Source organism: Platalea leucorodia (genome assembly GCF_965183815.1).
Source record: "Platalea leucorodia genome assembly, chromosome: 14".
In the NCBI taxonomy this organism is placed as follows: Eukaryota; Metazoa; Chordata; class Aves; order Pelecaniformes; family Threskiornithidae; genus Platalea; species Platalea leucorodia.
This window is the reverse complement of record NC_138836.1, coordinates 4117094-4140443: the sequence shown is the minus strand read 5'-3', so window position 1 is coordinate 4140443 and position 23350 is coordinate 4117094.

Below are 23350 nucleotides of genomic sequence, written 5' to 3'. Positions count from 1 at the left end.
AGTGGCAAAGAGTAAGATAGACAAGTCCCCGGTTCCCACAATTGATTATAAAGTTTGCCTAAACAGCTAGTTGACATAGAGACATCCACTGATGGATACCTTTAATCCCATACACAAGGAGCTGATTTTCTAGAGGCTACAAGCTCCACAAGCAGAAGGAACAAGCAAGATCTCATGACTGACATGCCAGTAATTTCATGAGGAAAGCACAACTCCTGCTATAGATTCATAGCGTGAGTTTTGCCGAGTGCCTCACTTTCCCACCTACAAACTGGCGAGTGGAATTCCCCCGTGTCCTGCTGTCAGTGTGGACTGCAAGGTCCGCAAGGCAGCAACTATTTTCTAGTTGGTGCTTATATCGTGGTGTGCTCTAGGATGTTGCAGTCGTGGTGGGGCCTCTGGCCTCAGCTGCGCTGCAAGTGCTGTTCCTCAATTTCCTACCTATCTCAACAGCTTGAGATAAAGCGACATTTGTACAGGGTGTTGAGGTCCTTGGTTGAAGTGTTGTAGGAATTCTTTAATTACTTCTAAGCCCAGCTATTTGCAATTCAGAAGCTCATGTTACAACATTAAAAGGCTTTGACAATGTAACGTGGAATTTCTGGAGTAGGCTCCAGCAACACAGTTTCTCTTTTTTATCTTGTATTTCAAGGAAAAGTGACAGCAAAAGTTAAATGCTGTTTTTATTTAGTGCTGTTTGATTGAAAGATTAAGGATTGAATTCCTAATTTGAAGAGCGATTCTCAATGGAGATGCAATATTGGTATCTATTAAGGACAAGGTGCCCCTGAAATTGCAATCTGCTGCTCTTCAGAAGTTTTAAATTTCAGGAAATTATAGCTTTCTACCTTCTCTACAAAAAAATATATGTAGTTTTATGATAACAAAAGTGCCTCTAGCAGAATATACATGTATTTCAAATGAAAAAGGTAACCCATTTAACCTTCAAACAAGTCATCTCTTCCAGCCACTAGCAGCCTCGCAATAAAGCAGCTGTTGATCTTATTTCATGGCCACCTCCCTTTGTAGCATGCAAATCCTGTTACATGCAGCCGAATTTCCCATTCTCAAGCCAAATCCTTTCCAGTTCCAGATCATCCCAGTTCTGCTGTGCAGCAAGTGGAACGTGGGGATAACTATAAGACAAACATTTGGAAATGGACAGTAGTAAATCCCCCAGACATCATCTGCATGAGGAAACATCTTCCTCATCATTCTGCAACATCCTCATGCCAAAGGACATCCTCTCCTCCGATGCCAGGGGTCCAGAACAGACAGGCTCTTCTCCTGATCCCTGCACAAGCCAAATATGTCTACATGGCCCTAGGAAGACTCCTGTAGTGGTAATGGAGATGTGGAGAACAAAAATATTTACATCAGGCTACAAGGGCTGAACACCCAGATGCACATAAGCTTACTTTAACCTAACCAGTCTGCATAAAAACGTGTCAGCATAGATTTCAGCATGGGCTGATGTCCCATCACCACCCCAGCCCCTACACAAACTCAGAAAACTAGCAGTAAAGTTTAAGTTGCCATAAATTCTGTTTTTCACCCAAAGTAGCTCAGCCATGCCTACAAGAGCTGTGTTCCCTACTCCAGTTGTCACACAGCCATAGCCTGAGCAACCCTGTTTTCAGAGAAGAGAGCGCCCTGGCTGAGATGCAGAATGGTGGCAGCGAGATTGCGGTAACGGAGACGTCCGCAGCCCTCTCGCTACAGCTCAGTGCGATTGATCCTCGCCATGACAGACCCTGAGACACGAAGCCGTCAATCTCATCATCCGTCACCCAAACAAACCGCTAGTGATCTACAGGCAGCACCTCCCCTCCGCCAGCAGATTAATTCAGATCGTTATAAAATAGCTGTGCCCGGTCTGATGGTTGTGATTAACTCATGGAACTGTCAGAGGTTTCAAAAACGTAACAGTCAGGCTAGAGAGAAGAGGAAATGACAGACAACAACAGAACCCCAGACATTTTAAATAGGGAAAAAAATGTCACAGCCTTATTCTCTACAGGATCGTTTCTGTCTGGAAAGCATTGTGGCTATTTATACTTAATATTGTGTTATACTCTGTATAAAGCAACTGCCCCAGGCCATAGCAGCTTGCATCCTAAATTGGGCAAAGGTGGTGTTGTCACCCTCATTTTACAGATGCAAAACACAGGCACGGAGAGAAGACGTGACTTCTACAAAACAAGCGTGACAAACACATGAACTGAATTTGGGCTCAGATGGTATATGGGAATGTTTTAACGGAAAGCTTTCCCTTTCCTGTCAGTGAATTTCCTGACCGCATACATCTAAATTCCTGTGGCTTTCGCTGCATTCACAGATTCGGATTCCTTCTGTTTCTGCCAAATGATGTAGGCTGCCCACTTAGAAGCAAAAACTACCAAGGCTGTTAGAGTTATTTCTCTCTCTTTCCATTTCCTTAAAGGAAACTGACTCCAGGCATCAAATACAAAGGCAGTTCTTGTGGGAACTTTCAAAGTTGCTTTTATGTCCGCCCATCTTTGTGCTAAAGTCACAGGCTGAATTACTGCTGGCGCAGAAGGATGGGCAGAGCGTGAATCCGGGTAGTGCGTAGGCGTTCTTGGGTAGCAGCTACAGGCACTTGCCCTGCCCAGAGCAGGCAGGATGCAGGCAGGAGGCAGGCAGGATGCTCCTGGCCCGCAGCTGAAAAGATTGACCCAAAACTCGGCACGCTCCATCATGGGAGCTGGTTTGGGGTATTTAGGTGTGCCTGGCAGGCAGACACCGTGGCATGGTTGAATACCACTCCACTGGTAACACGTCTTGGGAATCTTGTGCCCCTACAGTAACTGCTTGCACGCTAGAAGCAGGAGATAAGAGTAGTAGTGTTATAGTAGGAAAATAGGTTAGATGAATCTGACCTCTTTCTTCCTGAGTGCAAGGAAGCTCCACCCTTGTACGGAGCCACCAATACTGGATTACATGGTCGGGGAGCCTGGCCTGCCTTTGAGGGGCTCCGTTACGCATCTGCAGGCACCACAGGTCCGCTGGAGCAGGAAGTTTATAGTGCGTGCTCTTGATGCTAAGTAAAATTATAACAACGTCTGGCATCCTGCCTCTAGCATAACCTAAAACGAAGCCTCCTAAACTGATGCTTCAGAGGGCAGCAAAAGAATAAATAAACCCCTTAGTAATACGTCTAGCCAACCGTACAATGCTTTACATGGAGAAAAACATCTTTCCTGAGCCCAATAGGAAATCATTTTGTGCCCTGAAGCATGAGATTTGTTTACCCTTAAGTTAACATGCATAATGCTAGTTTTGTCTTTTTGCAATGAAATTATCCATTCCCTCTATAAATCTGACTCTTCAGATCCCCCTGAAGAAGCTTATGGCATAACTTGTAGAAATAAACCACTAGAATGAAACCGTGAGGAAAATTACTGTTATTTCTCCTAAACTATCTCAACACCTGTACAGGTTGGACAAAAGTTCACACACACACATCAAGTCAAGCACTTTCCTCGGCAGTATTTTGCTGTTAACACTGACATACTAAAGTGTTGGCTAAATAATGAGGTATGTTTTATATATTTAATTCCCTTTCAAACGCAGCATTGAAAGTGCAAATACGAAAGGAAGCTGAAGACACTGGTCTGCGGTTAACTCTGGAGATTCTGGATTTTTTTCTTCTTGTTTTCAAGACGGCGTTAATTTTGGAGGCTGACGTTAAGAATACCAGGGACGCTTCAGACAGACACCACTCCTTAGTGCACGGGGTCACACCACTGAGGACCATCATATCGCGGGGTGGGTCAGATACCCAACAGTGCAATTCCATTGTACGTTTTAAAGACCTATAATTTTATAAAGGAGACGTAGCTTCTACAGGATAGTTAAGGATTTCCACGGCAAGATTCTGCTAACAGGCCTTTTCCAGAAATGTGGATTTACACCAAAGATTAATTTGTTTTAGCAGCCGCATGGTGTTTTGGCTGCCCCTGAGTTTCCCACACACAGATTTAATCAAATCTCAGATGCTTTTTTTCTCTCATGGGAGGCAAAAGGCTAGAAAAACCTGCTTGCAAAGGTTAAAGGTCTTCTTTTTGAGGGCTCTCCAGTGAGAACAGAAAATATTATTCCAGAGAGAATGAATACTGCTAATCCATAGTTGATACACTTGTAAATATTGATGAGAACAATATTTGCTGAAGGGCATAATAAATATCTTTCATATTCACATCCAAACAACAATGCAGAAGAGTAAATAGCATGGTCATGGTAGCACGGCTAGGTTTTTTTCCTTTCTTGTACCTGTTCGTGTGCTGTGGTTGCGCACCTCCATTACATCCCTGGTATTAAGTCTTGCAGGAACTTGTTGCAGTTCCCAAGGGCGTTATTTCCATTACAAATAGTGACTGCACTGTAGCAAGACGGAAAAAAAAGAAAAAAAAAAATCATGCAGAGATAGTGGGGATTCATAAGGGCTACTGCCAGCCTGGTGAGGTCAAACTCCCTAGGCTCCTCTTCACAGTTAATGAAGAAAGATAGGCCCTCCCAGGTGATAAGTCCGAGCAGGTAAATTAAGCTCTTGCTCTGACCAGCCTCCGAGGCGCAGGATCCTGTCTTCATTAACTATAAAGGGAGCCCAGGTGCATTAACCGTAGTGAACGGGGGCCTCACACAATCTCCTTCCGTTACTTGGCTTGGATACGATTCAGAGCATGCAAAGGTGGGAGTCCGGGTCCTACCTAGACTGTGGCCTTGAGGCCGCCTCAGACAGTGATTTAGGACACCTGAACGGGGCTGTATTTTCATGCCTGTTGTAAGCCAACCCCATTGTTTCTACTTTTTTAAAATTTTTAATGGGTTTCATCTGGGCTGGCTCCTGGACTGAGCTGCCCACACAAGCACCCAGGTGCCAGCCCTGGCACAAGGGAGGCGACGGCTCAGGAGCAGCTTGTGTTTAAATCGCCCTAAAGCAGTTACGAAACTGCAGCCTCAGGTACTGGAAGTCGGATGATATAAATATCCTCCTGCTTTTTTACTGCCACGATCACTTTGATCACTGTATCCTTAAACCAGTCTCTGTCCTGCTGTATCTCACTTCTTTCCAGTAGTCAAGAAAAGGAATTTCAGAGAAAGACAACCAATATCAAAATTTCATTATTGCTATAGGATAAATTCTCTAATCAAGGCTTAAGGTAGGATACAAAACCCACATGGGGAGAGAATGTCTCCACTGCAGAGCGTGTGCTCTAGGAAAGCCAGATAAAGGGTGGGAGAAGAACACCTTATCCTTTGTTCAACCAAAGGCAAATTAATGGATTACCTTCCTTTCCATGTGAGCTTTTACAAAAAAAAAACAACCAACCAAAACCAACCAACCAAACAAACCTCTCAGGCAAGCATTTTTGTTAGAAGTGTTTATATGTTTATCCCGCTACAAACCAGCAAGATCGCAGCTAAGCTATCATCGCCAACCAACCCAAATCACAGCTCGGCTAGTCACGGCCAGCGCAATGGAGGAAATAAAGAACATTTTCAAAGAATCAGTCATCTAACTAATGCAAGGCTATAGTATTATGTAAATAGATATCAGAAAAGGAGAAAGCCCTAGATGTGTTAGCATTCACTCATGCAAATATTGACATCGAATCCAATAGGATTACTCCCCTGAGGAATGTTAAGCGTACACTTAAGTCTCTGTGGAATTTGGGCTTAGGTTTGTAGAATAAATAACTTTTTGAGAATTATTAATTTTTTTTATATATATTGCATTATCTGTAGGAATACTGGTACAGTAATTTGAATATTACAGAAATACTGATTTTATGAAATATTCAGCTGGTCTCCTAACTCAGGTGAGGGATAAGACAGATACTCATAAAATGAATTCAGGAAATATGACAAACAGTCACATTACAACAAACATTATTCATTCCCTTAGAGTAATCAGGTTTATTAAAAACAAAGGCTAGTTAATATTTTATAGTTGCAAGCATTCCCACTAATGCCCTAAAGCATTCTGCAAGCTACGTGCCAACAGCACCTTAAGTGCAGTCCCTCCTCCTGCGCACCCCAGTTGCAAAGCTCTTGGCTGAGCGCCCAGCGGCCACGGCACACCTTGGCAGCAGCCCTGCCAGCCCCTTTGCGAGGCACAAAACGAACCCGTTAAGTTTCATCTAAACGCTACTGCTGACATCCATGCTAATTCAGTAATTACAGCCCGGTCAAAAAAACCCCGTTCCCACTGAAATGGATGGCGACCAGGAAGGCAGAACGTGCTGGCTTCTGTACTAGGGTACACGTATCTCCTCAGCTGGGAACCCGGGCTTCAAACCGATGGCTTAGCCACCGCTACGCGACAGAAGATTTGGAGAAGCGGTGGAGGCACGCATTCAAGCTTTCCATTTTTTGGACTGCAAAGGCGGGAGTCTCAACGGAAGGGGCTGGTGAGCGGGAAGAGGTGGAGGAAAGCAACTCCATTGAGACAGCGCTTCTCATCAGAGAAACCCACCCGTGGGCCAGGGACCAGCACGACAACTTCCAGCACCTTGCTTGCTCAAGCCTGGCTCTGAATCCAACTCCTGAAGCAACCCCGTGTGCGGGTGGCGTGGGCAGGGCTCGGAGCAGCCGCCGGAAGGGTTTGGAGATGAAGCACCGCTAGAGGACAGCGGAGGCTAAGAAATGCCCGGCAGAGCCCCCGGCGCTCGGGAAGGGACCGGGGTCTGGAGGGGTTCGCTCCGCAAGATTCAGCGGCGGTAAATAACCGCCCGCGCCGCCTCGGCGCACCGCGGCTCGGGGCCGCCGGCGGGAGGAGGCGCGGAGGCTGCGCGGCGAGCGGAGCCCCGCGGCCGGGAGCGGCCCCGCTGCGGGCAGCGCTGGCGCCCGGGGGCGCAGCCTGCCGAGGGTAATTGCCGTGACTCGGGGAAAATTAATCCGCTCGCAAAAGAGGTGACAGCTGCTCCTCTGATTCCATTTACATCTAATTTGTAGTGCTTACCTAATATCTTAGGTGCGTTTCCAAAGACAGCTAAGACTACCTTTGCATTTCAGCGACTGATACGTAAAGTAGGTTTAATTTTATATGAGTGACTAACTACCATTTCTTGCTAAACAGCAGGGATACAGACGGGGCGGGGGGGGGGGGGGGAAGGAAAATTGAAAACCTCTGTTGTGGATTGCAGATCATTCTGCATAAACTCACACTGGACATACCTGTTTGCACGAAGACCTTGTGAAGGCTCTGTAAAAGATTACAGAATCACAGAAGATGTAAAAGATGTTGTCCTAGATCTAAATACAAGCATGTCAATTAACCACGATCTTGAAGAAAGTACTTATCTAGAAAAACACTTAAGATATTGAACCAGTCGGCAGACAAGTGTGGTTAACCTTAGGTTCATCACATACACATCTTTAAGTGACGTTCCTTGAGTGGCAATAGGACACATTCCCTCTCCTCCAGGGTAGCTCTAGCTTGAGACATCTCACGGTTTTAGGCCAAGTTTTGTGCCATCTCTAATGGAATTTCTAATTCTGCTCATGTTTCTCCCATTTATCTAGGACTAGCTTACTGCTTGCAAGGCAAAATAGGTGTAAAAATACATGACAGCTGCCATAGCACCTTTCACACCTACGTGTCACTTCACAACCATGAGAAGGGTCCCAGCATCCCGATGAAATGGTTGCATTTAGATTTACAACTGTAGTCGCCTCCTACCCGGGATGGGAATGACCTTCACAGCACAGCAGCGTTGTAGTGAGCTGCCCTCGGCTCTGCAAGGAGTCGGTGGCAGAGCTGGAGAGGGAGCGCAGAGCCCGGCCTTTCCATGCTCTGCTCCACTCCCTGGTGGAGATAAGTGGCACAATATAGACGTGGATAGCTCCTTAAGAGCACCCCTCCAGAGCTATTAATATTTTACTGGCAATTTATGGAGCGTCCTTCCTGCTCTCCCCCTACTGTTCTCAGACATGGAACAAAATTAAAACAAACCTATCATGCCATTCTGCATTTCAATTAAGTACCACGGAACAGATTCCCAGGGGCTAGACTGGGATTTGCTGGTGTGGTCCTTTATGAACAGAAGCAGGACAGACCCCAGTTTGCCATCATGAACCATGCAGTGCCTACTCTGCACCCTGGGTACAGAGGCCGGACCTGAGTCTGGAAATGCAGTTTACTTTAGGAGGTACAGAAAAAGTTGGCAGCTTGTTACACTTTCTCCCAACCTTGCTCACCCTCATGTGAAATAACAGTAAAGATCTGAAGCGACAGAATACTATGCCAATTTCTGTGGTTTTGGCTAAGTAGCTTACTGTTGGCTTTTACGCACACAGTAGTTTGACGGTTTTTGGCAGGTTGGCAGCCCAGGGGTATGATTTTTAGCATTCTCTAATTACAATGCTGCTGCCAATGAGCTAATGCCCATGGGGGAGCGGGGGAGAGCCCGCGAATGGCTCCCACTCTGTGTGGAGCTGAAGCACTAAGAGATGTACAGAGAAATATGGCCTCCCTCGATGACTGCAGATTAAAACATGGACTCGATTAAAATTCACATCCTGCAGTTCTCAGTTTTGTTAATGGTGAAGATAGGAATAAATGTAGGAAACTAAAGCAAACCTAAGTGAAAACTGGAGAGCAAATGGACTTTTTTTGTTTTAAAAAAATTGCTTGCAGAGCAGAAGGACAGAGTCACGATCTCTTGACAAAAGTACCTGCCAGATGTACGATGTACCAAGGAAATGGCAACCAGGTTGGTTTTCATACTGAATATAGCATTCAAGGGATGAATCAAGAGAAGAAATCCAGCCTTCTGCAGTCAGGTAGGCACCGGTTCAGCCACCGTTTGTAACCTGTTCTCTACAATAGCACAGAAGGAGCCAGATACCTGTTTAGTCCTGCTGTAGCAGCGCCTAGGAAATACCCTTGGAAATGGCATCATGAGGAGTAGGAGTCGTGTATCTTCTCTACAGAAAGGTCTGGATTTTGAGGACTCTTTGAGGACCGCTACCCGCTGCAGGGTCCTAAAAATGCCAGTTCTTTATGCTGTTAAAAAACTCTTCTACTTAAAGCAATGGAAGAAGTGGAATATGCAATGTCCAGTGCCTCAGAGCTGGGTATGTTGGTCTGAGAGACTAAACTTAAGGGAGACATCTGAAATCTTGGCACTCTGTGGTCATGAAACATGTTCAAGGGATTATTTCAAGTGCCTCCCCAAATTAAGGAATGCCTCTGTCTCTCTGATAAGGCCGCTCTTCTCAGTTCACTGCCGCAGCAGGGGTTATCTGTGAAATGCTCAACGGTAATGACTTTGTGACTAAGGGAGAATAATGCTCTGAAGAAAAAGAAAAGAATGGAAGGAGAAAGAAATGCAATCTAAGTTCATCTTAACTCCAGTATTTTATTATTAGTTAAAATTCCCAAGGTAACCTCTATTTCCACATGTATGTAATAGTTTTCAATTTCGGTAGGTCTAGCAAGGACCATGAACTTCAAATGAGGACCAAGAAGCCTGGCTGTATGTATCCCATTGCAGCAGACCCTCAACACTCCAATTTCTATGACCTTTCCAGCATGCCTATAGATGGGTATTAGCCACCAGGGAGAACTGAATAATGATCCTTCCCGCCTCCCCCCCATATTTTTTCCTTGCAAAATCATTTCTCGGCAAATCCAGATGGTGCAACGGAGCCTGATGAGAACAACCTGGTTCCGAGTGTGGATGTCGGAGGACAGATACTGCATGTCTGTGACACTGCCAATGAAGCCGATGTTTGCCATTATTGCCCGCTATTGAGGTACCAGCGTTTCTTCCTCACTAACCACACGCTGCAAGCAGCAATCATGCATCACCTTCTCTTCTTCTAACGGGTGCTCAGGCGTGTAATAAGTTGAATTTCATCTTGCAGATGAATCTTATTTTAGTTGTTTGGCATGACAGGACATTTCTTTGTTAAAAAGTGAATGGAGACATCTGGCTTTGGCAGGGTGACTAAAATGAGCTGCGTCTGGCCAATGTCTCTCCTGTTTCACCTTAATTTGCTGACGCTAGATCCAGCAACGCTTGCAGACTCAGAACAGCAAAGCAGACTGCAGAAGTCCCCCTTTACACCTGCCCTATTTTGCCTTAGACAACTTTATCTCCCGTGGTGTGAAACGCCCCAGGTATTCCTTATGTCACTTGAATGGTGCCAATGCTGTATCACCCACTGAGCAAAGGCACTAAACCTGTAAGCACATGGAAGATATTCCCATTACTTCTGCTGGCTCCACTGACGACAGCATGACTGTTAGCCAAACAAGCACCGAGCTCAGCTCTTTCTTGACCACTTATCCCAACTCTGCACTTATGCAGAGAGGCATGAGACTGCTCTGACCCATTAGCATCTCACGTGGTTTGCAGGACTGGTGTAAGTTACTGCACATGCTAAAGGACTGAGAATCAGACCTGTAATCTAGGGCCACTGGTGAGAGACTGCTGCTGTTTCATCCCCCTTTTAATAGCTTTCTTCCTTCACGATGAGTTATTGCACTCCTGTTTTTGGCTGTGCTTCATTTGGAAAGTTGGCACGGAAATATTGTTTGGCAGACACAGGCCTGCCCTGGCAATCTACTGTTTGGGGGTTGTTTGCTTTTAACTAATTCATTATATTGCTGTACTGCAATGTATATCGCTTGTTTTTCCCTCCAGCACAGAGTGTTTATTAGACAACTACTCTCAGGAAACTTCCCCAAGACAAACACTTAACCCTCAGCCTCCTCGGAAAGGCTGGCAGTCCTTACTACCAAGCACTAGAAAACAAAAGCAGCTCAAGTACATTAATGCGTACAATTATTAATAATAATATTTTGCTTGTTACTAGTGAAAACTTGCGTTAACATCAGTGCCTTCACCTGGATTCATCCCTGAAGTAACAGAAGCTCATTACAGAGAAATTTGTGAGATTAAGCCTGGGTTTCCCTGGCTTCTCTCTCTCTCACTTCTCTAACGTGATTATTCTCCATGACCCTAATATGTGACAGTCATTTTAATGCTGGTAACTACCCTTCTGACTGGAGAAGGTACTGAATGCCGAAGACATTTAAAGATACCACCAGTCAGCCCTGGTTCTGGAGCCATGAAGCAGTTCATGTTCCTTAAAAGCCGATTCCAGCAATTTCCTTTTGGTGAATTGCCACTGAGGTGGGAGCCAGATACTGGAGTTCCTGAGCCTACCAGACGCCAAATTTCCAGGCCGCCTAGATAATCATAAAATTAAAATTGTTCCCCGAAGCAAACTGGCTGCCCATGCAAGACAGGTGCAGCGGGCTCACATCGTCTCGGCTCCCTGCTGCAAACCAGCCATGCCTCCTGTGGGCACAGCTAAACACAACGGCAGAGAAACTGCCCAACAGGCCATCACAGAGATCATGGATCTATCAGGTTTCTGCCCATCGTAATAAGTAATTCACTAAAGAACATTCTAGACCAGAAGTTATAAGCTTTATAAAAGAGAAGAAAACCCACCCTTTTTCTCTTGCGTAGCTCCCGTTGCGGAGGGCCCCCGGTTCTCCGTGAGGCTTTGTGGGTTCTGCTGCAGCTCAGGCCACCAGCGCTAGGAAATTAACTTCCAGGAGTAAAGGGCTGACACAGCACTACAGCTGCTGCTGCCTGCCTTACAGCCTAAACCCAGGCAGCGTGCTCGTCATTAACTTTGTTGTCATCTTGCATGCCAAATTCTCCTGTGAGTCACCCCGAGGAGTACAGATCAGCAGAGACACGTGAAGAACAGAAACGCTGGTAATACTTTCCCCAAACCTTAGACTGCATGCCTTGTGACACTAGCTAATAAAGCGCTGCACAAGAAAGTATAGCTTTAATCTTTGTATTGGATTCTGGATTTGTAGAAGTTTTGAGTAAATCTGTTTAGACGGTAAAGAAAAGCCTACCGCTAACCACCTGGGCTTACTCTGCTGCCTTGCTATTTGTTGACATCAGCAGTCCTTGAAATGTTCCCAACAAAGCATAATTTTTTTTATTTTTCACACCTGGGTAATTAAAACAGATATGCATTGAACATTGGGACCCATTTTTAAAAGACATCATTTTCTCAACCCATAAATGTAATTTGCTATCAAATTAAGTATTTCCACACCCCATTTCTCCAGCACTTTAGCATTTTAATTTGAAATACACTTGATAGAAATTACTATTTTCAAGCAGCAGCCAGGTTTGGATGCAATTCTGAACTAAGTAAGTACTTGCCTTTTCCTTATGCACCTCAGTAGTTTATTGCCTTGATGTGCAGCAGAGACAGTGAGAAACGGAAGAAAAAGCAATAAGAAGGGGAAAGGTACCTCATAAAATGGAGAGAGGAGGGCAGGAAGAGATGATTTGTTTTACAAGAGAGTTACCGCTTTTCTTAGCAGAAATTCCTATTGTATGAAACTTGATTTTCAGTGCAGCATTTTGGAAGTAAGCTTGACCAATTCAGAAGAAATAAGACATGATCCCTACAGCAAAATCATCACCTTAAAAAAAAAAAATCCTAACTTAGAATTTTGCAAGGCTTGCATACCTTGGCTTCATTCACAGATTCCAGCTGAGACCCAAACAGATAATATACCAGTATCGCACAAGAAATAATTTTCTCACAGTATTCCAAGCAACACACATAATCTAGTTTATCTTATTCAGATAAATTGTCCTGGAGACCACAGTTAATAATTTAGGTGAAAAGGGCTGCCAAGACTGAATTTTAAGAACTGATTTTCCTTTTGAGAGTACAGAATACAGAAGCACTGTACATGGTGTTATAGTGACTTTTCTCCAACGATCAAATCACAAGATGCAGCTGAAATGAAAAAATTGAGTTTCTCTGCTTTAGCAGACTGCAGTCTAACTATAACTGTAGCTTAATGCATTTTTTCAAAGTGCTAATTTCATTAGATTTATTTATAGTTGTAGTGGAATGGTAACAAGTCGCTCTATAACTCATGGATCACGTGCGTAATAGGAACCATTAGCTGTCACATCAGTGCCGATGAAGCGAGCTTTGACCTGTGAATTACTGTCACAATAAACTCAACTCCTGCAGATACCAATGTTATTCTTGTGGATACAGCGTACGTTAATTTGAAGTAAGTACTTTAGCGAGGAACCTGAGAAATTAAAAAGAGCCTATCTGCTCTCAATCTTTGGTCTTATTTGAGACCTGTACTTCTAATAAACCCGTTTGAATATGCAGAAGGTAATGAGTTGCCCAACAAGGAGAACTAGGGAATAACGGCAAAGAGAAGGACAATTCCTTGGTTGACAGGTGATTTACTGCCAAATACATATTCAGGCAAAGAGCAACAAAGGAGCATGAATGTGAACTACATTTTTGTCACTAGTAAAGAAAAGCAGAAAACAAAAAAGGATAAAAGAAAACGTAAAGAATAATTGGAGATAATGATGGTAATTTGTTTCCCTATTCTGAGATAATTGATCCACACTGAAGACGTAATTATAGTACATTACAGAGATTAAACATAAGGTCTGAGGCACAGAGTGAAGACAAGCGTGAGCTGAGATACTGTAATTATGACATTTTGGGAGTCATAATATTTTGATGTTGGCCTTTCAAAATTCAGGGACAATGGCAATACAGCAAGCGTCATTTCAGTTGTCAAATGTCTGCTATTTCTCTCCCTCTTCTTGTTTCTTCGGGCTGCAGTGTCTGACAGAGCGCCTGCTGCCAGCAAGAAGCAAGTTAAATGATGTGACAGTCCATTTGGTTAGGGACAATTCTGCTGCGCAGGTTGTCGTCTTCTGATTGTTAATCGCACTTCAGAAAAGGCAACTCATTTACTCAAGGGGCTTCTAAGCCTTCAAGTCCTTGCTTGTTTGTTTCCAGACCTCTTTCTTCCCCCTAGGTGATCTTGTGCCTCACCGCTTATTGATGCCATACCTGCGGTGATGTATAGTTTTGAGCTGCTAACGTTCCACCTGTCACGTAGGGCAGCGTGTGACGCCGGGCTGGGCTATAGCAGCAGCCAGCAGACTTCAGCCTTAATTATCCTCTCTTGTTACTGGCCTTGGAAGAGCTCCTGAAACGGGGAAGCCCCCCACCCTGCCCAGCACGGCACTGGATATTCATTGTTAATGCATTGCAGACCCATGCAATGACAACAGCTTTTAACTATTTAGAATATGTATTTCTGTGCTGTCAGTCAAGCAGCTCCTTGGGCAGGATAAAAGGAATGACTCAAATATAGTAATTCAAATCCTAGGGAGGAAGGAAGACTCCAGTGAATTCAGTACTAGCTATTTGCTGTTAATTCTATTATTCTGTGATTTTTTCTGTGTAAGGCACCCTTTATTTACTTTATTGAATAATGAATATAGAACGCTAATTACAGAACATCCCTAGGTTTGGACTTATTGCAGTATGTTCATTTGATATCTTTTTTGGGCTGGTATCTATGTGATATCCTGATCGATTTGCAAGTTCCTTATCACTTATCTATAAACTAGTCCTTAAATATGTCAAAGTGGAAGTTATTCCTCTTCTGAGCCTTCTCTTTTCTGACCACACAAGAAGTGTGCAGGCTGAAAAGGATACAACACAACTGCTCAGGAAACAAGAGAAAAATCTGGCAGGTCGGCTACAACCAGCACTGACAGACTTCGATCACACTGAACATTTCAGAAGAGATCAAAAGTATTAAAACACAAAAAGATTTAAACGCATTCAAACTATAGCCAACACCAAGTGCAAGGAAAAGGCGAAAGCTTTGGTTGATAATCCAAGTGTCGCAGGAGAAGCTGCCAAACAGATAAACCAGCCTTAACTTTCTGAGGTCGCAGCTACCTCCTACCTGCCCAGTGGATAACTTGTTCCATGAACTAATTTGTCCTGCCAGGGCTTTGAGCTGTTGCTTTGCTAATCACCTTAAAAGCAACTTTCATTTCATTTCATCAGCTGGCATACACACTAAGCGTGGCCTTTAAAGTTGTTAATCTTGATTCCAATTTCTTCTGTTACTGCCTTTGGGGAAAGCGATAAGGAAGGAGCAGGGAAGGACGTTTTAAGCTCCTTTGCAATTCTGTACTTTGGGCATCTGCAGCTTACCTGCTTTCCCCAGGTTTTGCTCACACTCTGCTTCTTAATGCTCCCTCGGGGCCTCGGGGAGTGGAGCCTCCCAACACGCTGTGTGCGTCAGCCTAGCCAAAGCCTGCTCAGAAAAGCCCTCCTACTGCAGAGACGGACTGGAAATGGAGGCAAAGCCAACCGATACAGAAATACGCAGCTTCATGCCCAAGTTTATTCTCAGGAAGCTGTTACCATCCTACTGAAACCAAACAACCTTAAAGAAGCTTTCAAGAGACAAAAGGGCATTGGTACTAATGAGAAGACACAATTAAGTAATAAAAACATAGCTGAAAAAGAAGCTGAAAATTTGCTTGAGGAGACAAGAGAATCAACGAAATTAAACCCCAGATCTGCTGTTATATTAACTACCAGAGTCAGTACAATAATAACCCTTTAGGATCAAGTTTGCCTCCAAAGAGACAATTAGGCTGCAGGTTGCAGTTGTTACTGCAACAGCTCTTTCAATTATTTCCCTCATCCCTTGTCTCACTTAACCTAGAGATGGCTGAAACTCGCTCTTGATCTCCACCAAATTCTCTTTTTTTTATCTGAGAGGTCCCTAAAAACTACTGAAAAGTCACAATGTTATAAAAACTATTTGTTAAAAACAAAGGTTTAGTCTATCGCTCAAGAAAGTGAAAATGTTGCACTTAAGGGAGAAAAAACCAGTACTGAAATAGATTAATGGAAGAAAGTAACGAAGGCAAGAAAAAGTCCAGAATAAAAGGCCAAATGCTTCACATTAGACAGGAGAAGAGAGAAAACCGTAAGGTCATATATAATCTGGTCAGTTGAAAATTGTAAGCACATGCATAAATGAAAGTAACAGTGAACAGTATCTTAAAAAGTGGCTGCCAGAACGGTAAAAAAAGTTTCTTCATGAGCAATGCAGTTCATGAAATCCATTTTCCAGTGGCTTTGTATTCTGTGTCCCCTCCTCTACCTGCATTGTCCCCAAGTCCCTGCCATGGCCACCGTGGCCAGCCGGGCAGCGTGATGACCCCTGGGTGCTCCCATGGACTGGGTGCTCCCGCAGACTGGGTGCTCCGCTCTGCTGTGGGTGCGGGTGGGAGGGGCAGCTGGCGTCTTCTGACCCCGCGCAGTATCTGCTCCTCTCTGCATGTGCCAGGTTCTGCAGAAGCTCTTACCACGCCTCATGCCTCTCTGTCAAATTGGTTTGGGTGTAAACAACTGTTATTTTAGTCACTAAATCCCTTTCCTCTTTCTTTTTAAAAATTGCATCTACATATATGTTTTAAACTTCATGCGACATTTAGTCTTGTAAACTCTCTAGAACAGGGGCTGCCTTTTAATGCCTCAGACGATGGGTGACAACCTGAGCTCTGTAAGTGTCACCATATTATGAACATTAAACCATACTAATAATGGAAGAACACCGAGTTCATACACAGACATTCTTCAGCTTTGTTTCTAGAAATGCACTTCTAAGCTCAAGAACCAAAGGGAAAGAAGAGAGGGGAATTTCCTCCACCTTTTCTTCTTGCCTTGCTCCTGAAGCTTCGGGTACTGACGGTGAAGTTGCTGATGAGAACTCCCTGAGCACAAATAACATGGTTTAAATCCTCAGCAACGACAAGAAGCAATTCGACACTGGGGGGGGGGGGGGAGAATAATCAACATTTGGATTTTGCTGACTTTTATAATGCTGCTCTTATTGAACTTTTTTTTTCCCCTTATTGACTAGAGGGAAGAAAGAAGAATGACTTGTCGTCGTACTCCATTGATGAACGGAGGCACAAACTAGCTTTTGTTGTCAATAAGAAAATATTGTACCATTTCTTTTGGAGAGATCTCTGGCTTTTTGATTTTTTTTTTTTTTTTTTTTTTTTTTAGGGAGAGATAAAACTCTCCGTACACTATGTAAGTAGTGAAATGGCTTCTTTTGAAATTCTGGGTACAATAAAAGCTCCTTTGATATAAGGCATGAATTGCACCTCTTTTCACCTCTCCGCTAACAGAGCTTGTTCTTGTTAACTGGTTAAGAGCTGTGGAAAGATCTATTTGAATTTTGACAATATCATTTACCATTGCTGTTCAACCAATCTTGACAATATCCACGTCTATCAATTACGTGAAGAAAGATGCCATACGAGTTCAAGCAGAAAGGCACAAAGTATTTTACTTTGTACGGATGCGATCTCGGATACAAGAGACAAAAAGGGAATCACGCGCTGGCAGATGTCACCGTCACCTGTTTTCAAATGTGAGAAAAAAATTATAGCAAAACACGTGTGCAATACTTCATCAGGAAACAAGCAAGTCCTTTGCCAGTGATCTTAAGGGGCTTATGGCAGAAAAACGTGGGGCGCTTACCTCTCTCCCATTTTTACAATTTCAACAATACTGCGCAATACCTTCCACAGCACGACCCAGTGAGGCAGAATATTTCACAGATCAAACTGAGGCCAGATGTGGGTGCCCCAAAAGGTCGCATGGATTTAGCATAGGTACCAACTCCAAGACTGTAGCGCTTAAACCTCTGCCTTGCCCTTAGAACGTTTAAGGGTTTTCTTACTAATAAACGAGGGAACAACAGTCTGTCTTTCGCACATGCCAAGCCTTTCTCCATCTCACGTGGACTGAGCTGTTTGGCCTAACCATCCTATGGACCCACAAATCAGGCTTTGCTTTATCTTACAATTAAAGTCACTGGCTCTTAGCAGCACTCTCCTTTCTATAGATACTTGTTTAAACCAGTCTTAAAGTCAAAGATTTTTGATGAAATATATCTTACAAATTTTCAGTATGTTGTTTCATAATAAGAGGAAGAACACATCAGAAAGACAAACGCATCTTTGGAGGATGAAGTCTTCAACCCTTTAAAACCGCCAAACGGTATCCCTGGTTATTGTATGATGCTTTCCTACCCTCTCTCCAGTCTCCTACATCAGCCAGCAAGCACAGATGCTCACTATCATTTCCTAATTAAAGCCCTGAGGCAGGAAAACAGTTACTGTGTACTATAAACCACCCTGAAACGCATTTAAATACGTGTTTAAACTTTAGCATGCATTCAAGAACCCTTCTTAATAGGGGTGCTTCCTTGAGCTGGAGTGTTGAGCTACGGCCCCGTCCGTGTTTCTCCAGCACATTTAAAAGGAGCTAGTAAGAGAAGATGGTTATTGCTGGTGGTGACAGAAGTGGATAACCCTCTTGTTAAAACCACGCTGCACAGAGAGGGGTTGTGTCCCAGCTTGCAAAACCACATAATGATATTGCCTACTTCGTTAACATCAAGGGCTGTCTCATCTCTAGAAAGAATTTCCTCCACCTGTTCCGTTTATCTAAAGCCCAAATTAGTACCTTTTTCTTCTATTCAAAAGCAATCCTGCAGAATGCACTGAGGTCTGCTGCTGAACTGCTACAAACTTAAAATACTTCTTACAAAACATTAAAACTTGGCTGACTGCTCGTGTGTCTGCAAGTAGGTCACTAATTAATCTAAAAATATTTATTCTCAGGTCAGGTCCGTATTACTCTGCTTTGTGATAAATACAAGTTCATATTCAAAGACAATGTTTACATGCATCACATGAGCTAAGCTTGTCTGCAGTAATTAACAGTTATTCAGATGCTGCCCATTATTACTCCAAATAATAAAGAAAACATTTTTTCTTTATCATTAGCTAGCTAGGTCAGTGAACACAAAGGCAATGTATATCTTAAGATTCCCAGGAAAGCAGAGATCAGTTCCAACACTTAAAAAACCCTAAATCACTGTCAGCTGCGTTACAGATTCCCAGATGTAAAGAAAGAAGGAAAAGTCATAATATATGAACACACACACAAATAAGGTAATTGCTTTTTCCCCCCTTCTCTCTCTCCCCCTGCATTTTAGAGACCTCACAGAGAATAATTATAACTATTTTTAAAATTCTGTCAAATGAACCCAGTTTTGCTTCCAAGAACCAACTCCGTGCTGCTGCTTTAACATTAATTTAAAAGATTATTTGGATGAGTGAAAATTGTCTAGGAGTGTCAGGACAGCCGTGCTCTGAATAGGAAGTTGACTTTTGAGTAGAAGAGGTTATAGTCAAGATTCACTGTGACTTTGACTTTCAGGTGAGGCGTCTGGTTTGATTTCCAAGTAGGTTAAAGGCAATCACATCTTCAGAAAGAAAGGGGAAAAGATCCCAGAAGTTTAGCATGTCCGTATTCTCATCCAAGAGTTCCCCAAATGGATATGGGCACCTAGGCTGTACTCAGGGCCTTGACCTTCCACTGACATCTCTGGGATGTTAGGTGTGAATTGAAGTTTAAATGCCTGAAGTTCTTCGTGCCAGCTGCCAGTACCGGCAGGGTGGGAGATACTGCTTGCTGTTTTACTATGGATTGTTGGGGTTTTTTTTCCCCAACTGGGGGAAAAACCACCCACAACAGCCACAAGCTTGTGCAGAAGGGAAGAGCAAGAAGTTCGATTACATATCCTTCTGTATTAAGCAATTCCTCCATCCTTCAGAATGATATGCAGCTCCATAGTTTCTTCAGGAGGCAAGGAATTTTTCTGTTGCTTTTCAGTCAGGATACACTGTAGGACTAAAATCCAACTTGCAGTCCTCTCCTCACATCTGTCATGGCACCACAGCTCTTCTTTCCCAAGACACATCTGCTACATCAAATTCTTGTACTCAATAGAAGCGAAGGTCATTCAGGATGAATTCCACTGTCTCTGCTTTTACGTTCAGGATGGGATTTTCCAGGAACTGGATGGGAAACATTCTATCCTAGAACAGCAAAAGACTGTCCTGATGTTACCCAAGATCAGGCAACACAGTATTAAAAGCACCTTGTAGGAACACAGAAAATAAACTGCCTCAATATAATTTGATCTATTTTTCTAATAACTTTTCTAATGAATATTTTATTTTCTGTAGTGCTGGACTTAATTTGCTTGGAAGACAATTGTCATTACATTAAGGAACAAACAGTTCACTAGAGCTGAGGAGTACAATAATTGATTTTTCAACTTGGTGGATGAATTAAGAAATCATTATTTTTATGTTCCAAGCCACGTCAAAAAAAGCTGGTGTGGATTCTGATAGCCTTCACTTGGAAAGACGAATTTTGATGTTTTCTAGTTCTCCAAATATTTTTTCTTTAGTAAATTTGGATCAATACCTACCGGTCGTAGTCAATATTGCTTTTCCAATTCAGGTTAAGGCGTTTGTCACTCTCCCAGCTCTGGAGAGCTGGAAAGGCCTGTCTGGGCAAGTAGCTCTCCCAGAGAGCAAGGCTGTTACTGGTGTCTTTGAAAACATCATGTCTGTCAGTTATATTATCTGCCTGGACATCCTCCATGACCAATGAATAAGGCGTGTTTTAATTTATATGGGATAAGGCATGGCGCAGAGCTCTATGCTTGTTGCCTATATGTGCAAATCTTTTAGACTGAGGATTTTAACACCACTCACTTATTTTGATCTCATGATTGAATGATCTCCTGATTAAAAAAAACGTTCTACCCCATATATGGAAGCAGAATAATCCATGTAGCTTTGCAAAGGTCTTTGATGTCTTCAGATGAATAGCAACGAACATTAAAATGACTCTATTGCCAGCATAGAATTACAGCTGTATCCTCTCCAGCCCTTGAGATGTGTTAAAGGCGGCAATGACACTTAATTAATTTGATGTAACTATGTACGAATGATCATATATACACAATTACAAACATAGTTTTTATCAATTATGCAGTAGCATCTCATCTGTACGCTACTAATTAGAAAGGGGAAGAAAAAAAGATAGTGCCTGAAAATTAATTATGCCAACATTTCTATACTGTTTAGAACCTAGTTATAAGAATTAAATATTTATATCATTATGGTTTCCATTATGCATCCTAATGTGATTGCCTGAGAGAAAGTACTGCAAGGTGCTCCAACACTCACGCAAGTTTAGAATTTGGGTTCTCCCACGAGCTGATAATGCCGACAAGGTTGTATCTAAATTTGGTATCTTCAGACAAGAATCGTCTTTCCACATGAAAGCTTGCAAGTCATTTCAAGCTGCTGATGTGTCACAGTGATCTCGGAAAAGAAGATGACTTTCTATTCAATTAAAGAGTGGTTTGAAAATGTAAAGGTACTGAAATGGTTCCAAATGTAAGTTACAGATCATGGGCCGAATCCAGGGCCTGTTACAGAGCCCTTCCTCAAAGTTGGATCGTTGTTACAGTAGTTCAGGATCGGAGGCTTATTATGTTTAGAAGAATGAAATGATAGTTTTTTGAGCGTTTTCCACCTGTCTTCATATTAGTTTTATACTCCCCTGCTAGCTTTTATTTGCCTGGATCCTTTTTTCTTCATTTCATCTCTTGCAGTCTTCCCTCAGCAGCTAGAAACACAACTTTAAAATTGCATCAAAACAAGGCTGTTCACCTTTCCATGTGCATGTTCATCTCTGAATGCCTAGTGTTTATGTAAAACAGGTTCAGCCCTACAGCTCCTGGCAACTTGCCAGTGCAGCTCAACACTGGCAAAATTTATGATTGTTATTCAATGCAAGGAGGCTTTGCTCTTTGCAGGTAATTGTTAAAAGGTGAGGCCCTGACCCCACTCATTACACAATGGGTTATTGTCTAGCTTTCACCCCGAGGGGTTCTTTACCTGCAACTTTTATAACAACTATAAAACGAACCTGCCTTTTCATCAAGTAGGCTGTTCCTCTGCCATTTTTTCCCACAGAATCTAGCATCCCTCTCTAACTTTCCTTAATTTTTAATGCTCATCCCTTTATACTCCTGAGTTGAAGTTAATGAGGCATATCTAGTTGGCCCAGTGGGCTGGATCAGATCATTTCTGGACTACACAAAGTCCTAGACTCTACAAGTCATCATATTGCACACTACACCATTTTGTAATGAACTCAGAGGCATAAATAGCAAATATACGTAGATATAAAGTCCCTCTCTTGAAACAAATTTCACTTAAACACTGAGCAATTTAGGCTGCCAAAAAGGCACTTTAACATAGAAGTTGAAAAGGAAGGATGATTTAAGAAATGATTTTAGGCTTCAAGAAAACACAGAAACATATGGTTAGTGTTAAATATTTGTATACAAGATACAGCAAATAGAGATGTTTCATGGGTTTTGAATCAGATATTTAGAGAGAAAGAGAAGGAAAAAAAAATACCATGCTGTGTCCCTTCTTTAGCATAGTCTAGAAACAGATTTTCTTAAGACATGCTTATCTGAGAGAAGCTTTGATTAAAAAAAGAAATAAAATCCCTGAGACCAGCATCAAATTTTAAGGCCATGTTTTAGCACTTCTCCCCGCTCATTGCATTGAACTCCTTTGGCCGTAGCAATCGCAGCCCTTTGAAGGCAGGGCCTCTGTGGGGGACAGGAACCCAGAGACTTTGAAGCTGGACACCAACCTCCAGCAAAACCCAAGTCATAGAATCATAGAACCACTGAGGTTGGAAAAGACCTTTAAGATCATCAAGTCCAACCGTTAACCCAGCACTGCCAAGTCCACCACTAAACCATGTCCCTAGGCATCACATCTACCCATCTCTTAAATACCTCCAGGAATGGGGACTCAACCACTTCCCTGGGCAGCCTGTGCCAGTGCCTGACAGCCCTTTCATCAGCTGTTTTTAAAAGTGGCAGGACGTTACTGATGCCGTGCAATCAATACTTTTGTTTTGCATCACTTCATGAAAAGTGCCTCCCTCCTCCCGGAGGGCAACCTGCACCATCAGACAACCTTCCCACCCACATACGTCACCCTTGGCTGTCGGACAAGGTGCTTTTAGATCCTAGGTGGACGTGGCCAATTGCAGGATACAACAAGATCCAAATATGTCCTCCCCCAGGCCCCCAAAGGTAGTGCTGCAAATGCTAAGTGTATGCAGGAGTTTTAGTTAGCAGGTTAGAAATATAAAGAAAATAGGAGAAGTCTCCATTAACAACATCATGAAGGTCCCAATCAACAGATCACTGAAAGCAATGGTCATAATTCAGTATCAAAGTAAAAATGATGTTTTTATCTGTGTGTGTGTGTGTATATGTGCACAAGCGCACATGTAAGCATGGAGAATCCTTTCTGTGTAATTCTCAATACTCAGCAGTCATTAGGTGCTTAGCAAAAGGAGCAGGGAGAAGAATGCAGCACATCAGTATTACAGAATAAGTCACCTGACTATTTATATCCAACAGTCTCTTTTTACTGTTCTTTAACTTCTTCAGACAGCTGCAGTCGCACATGGAATGATGTAAAGGTTG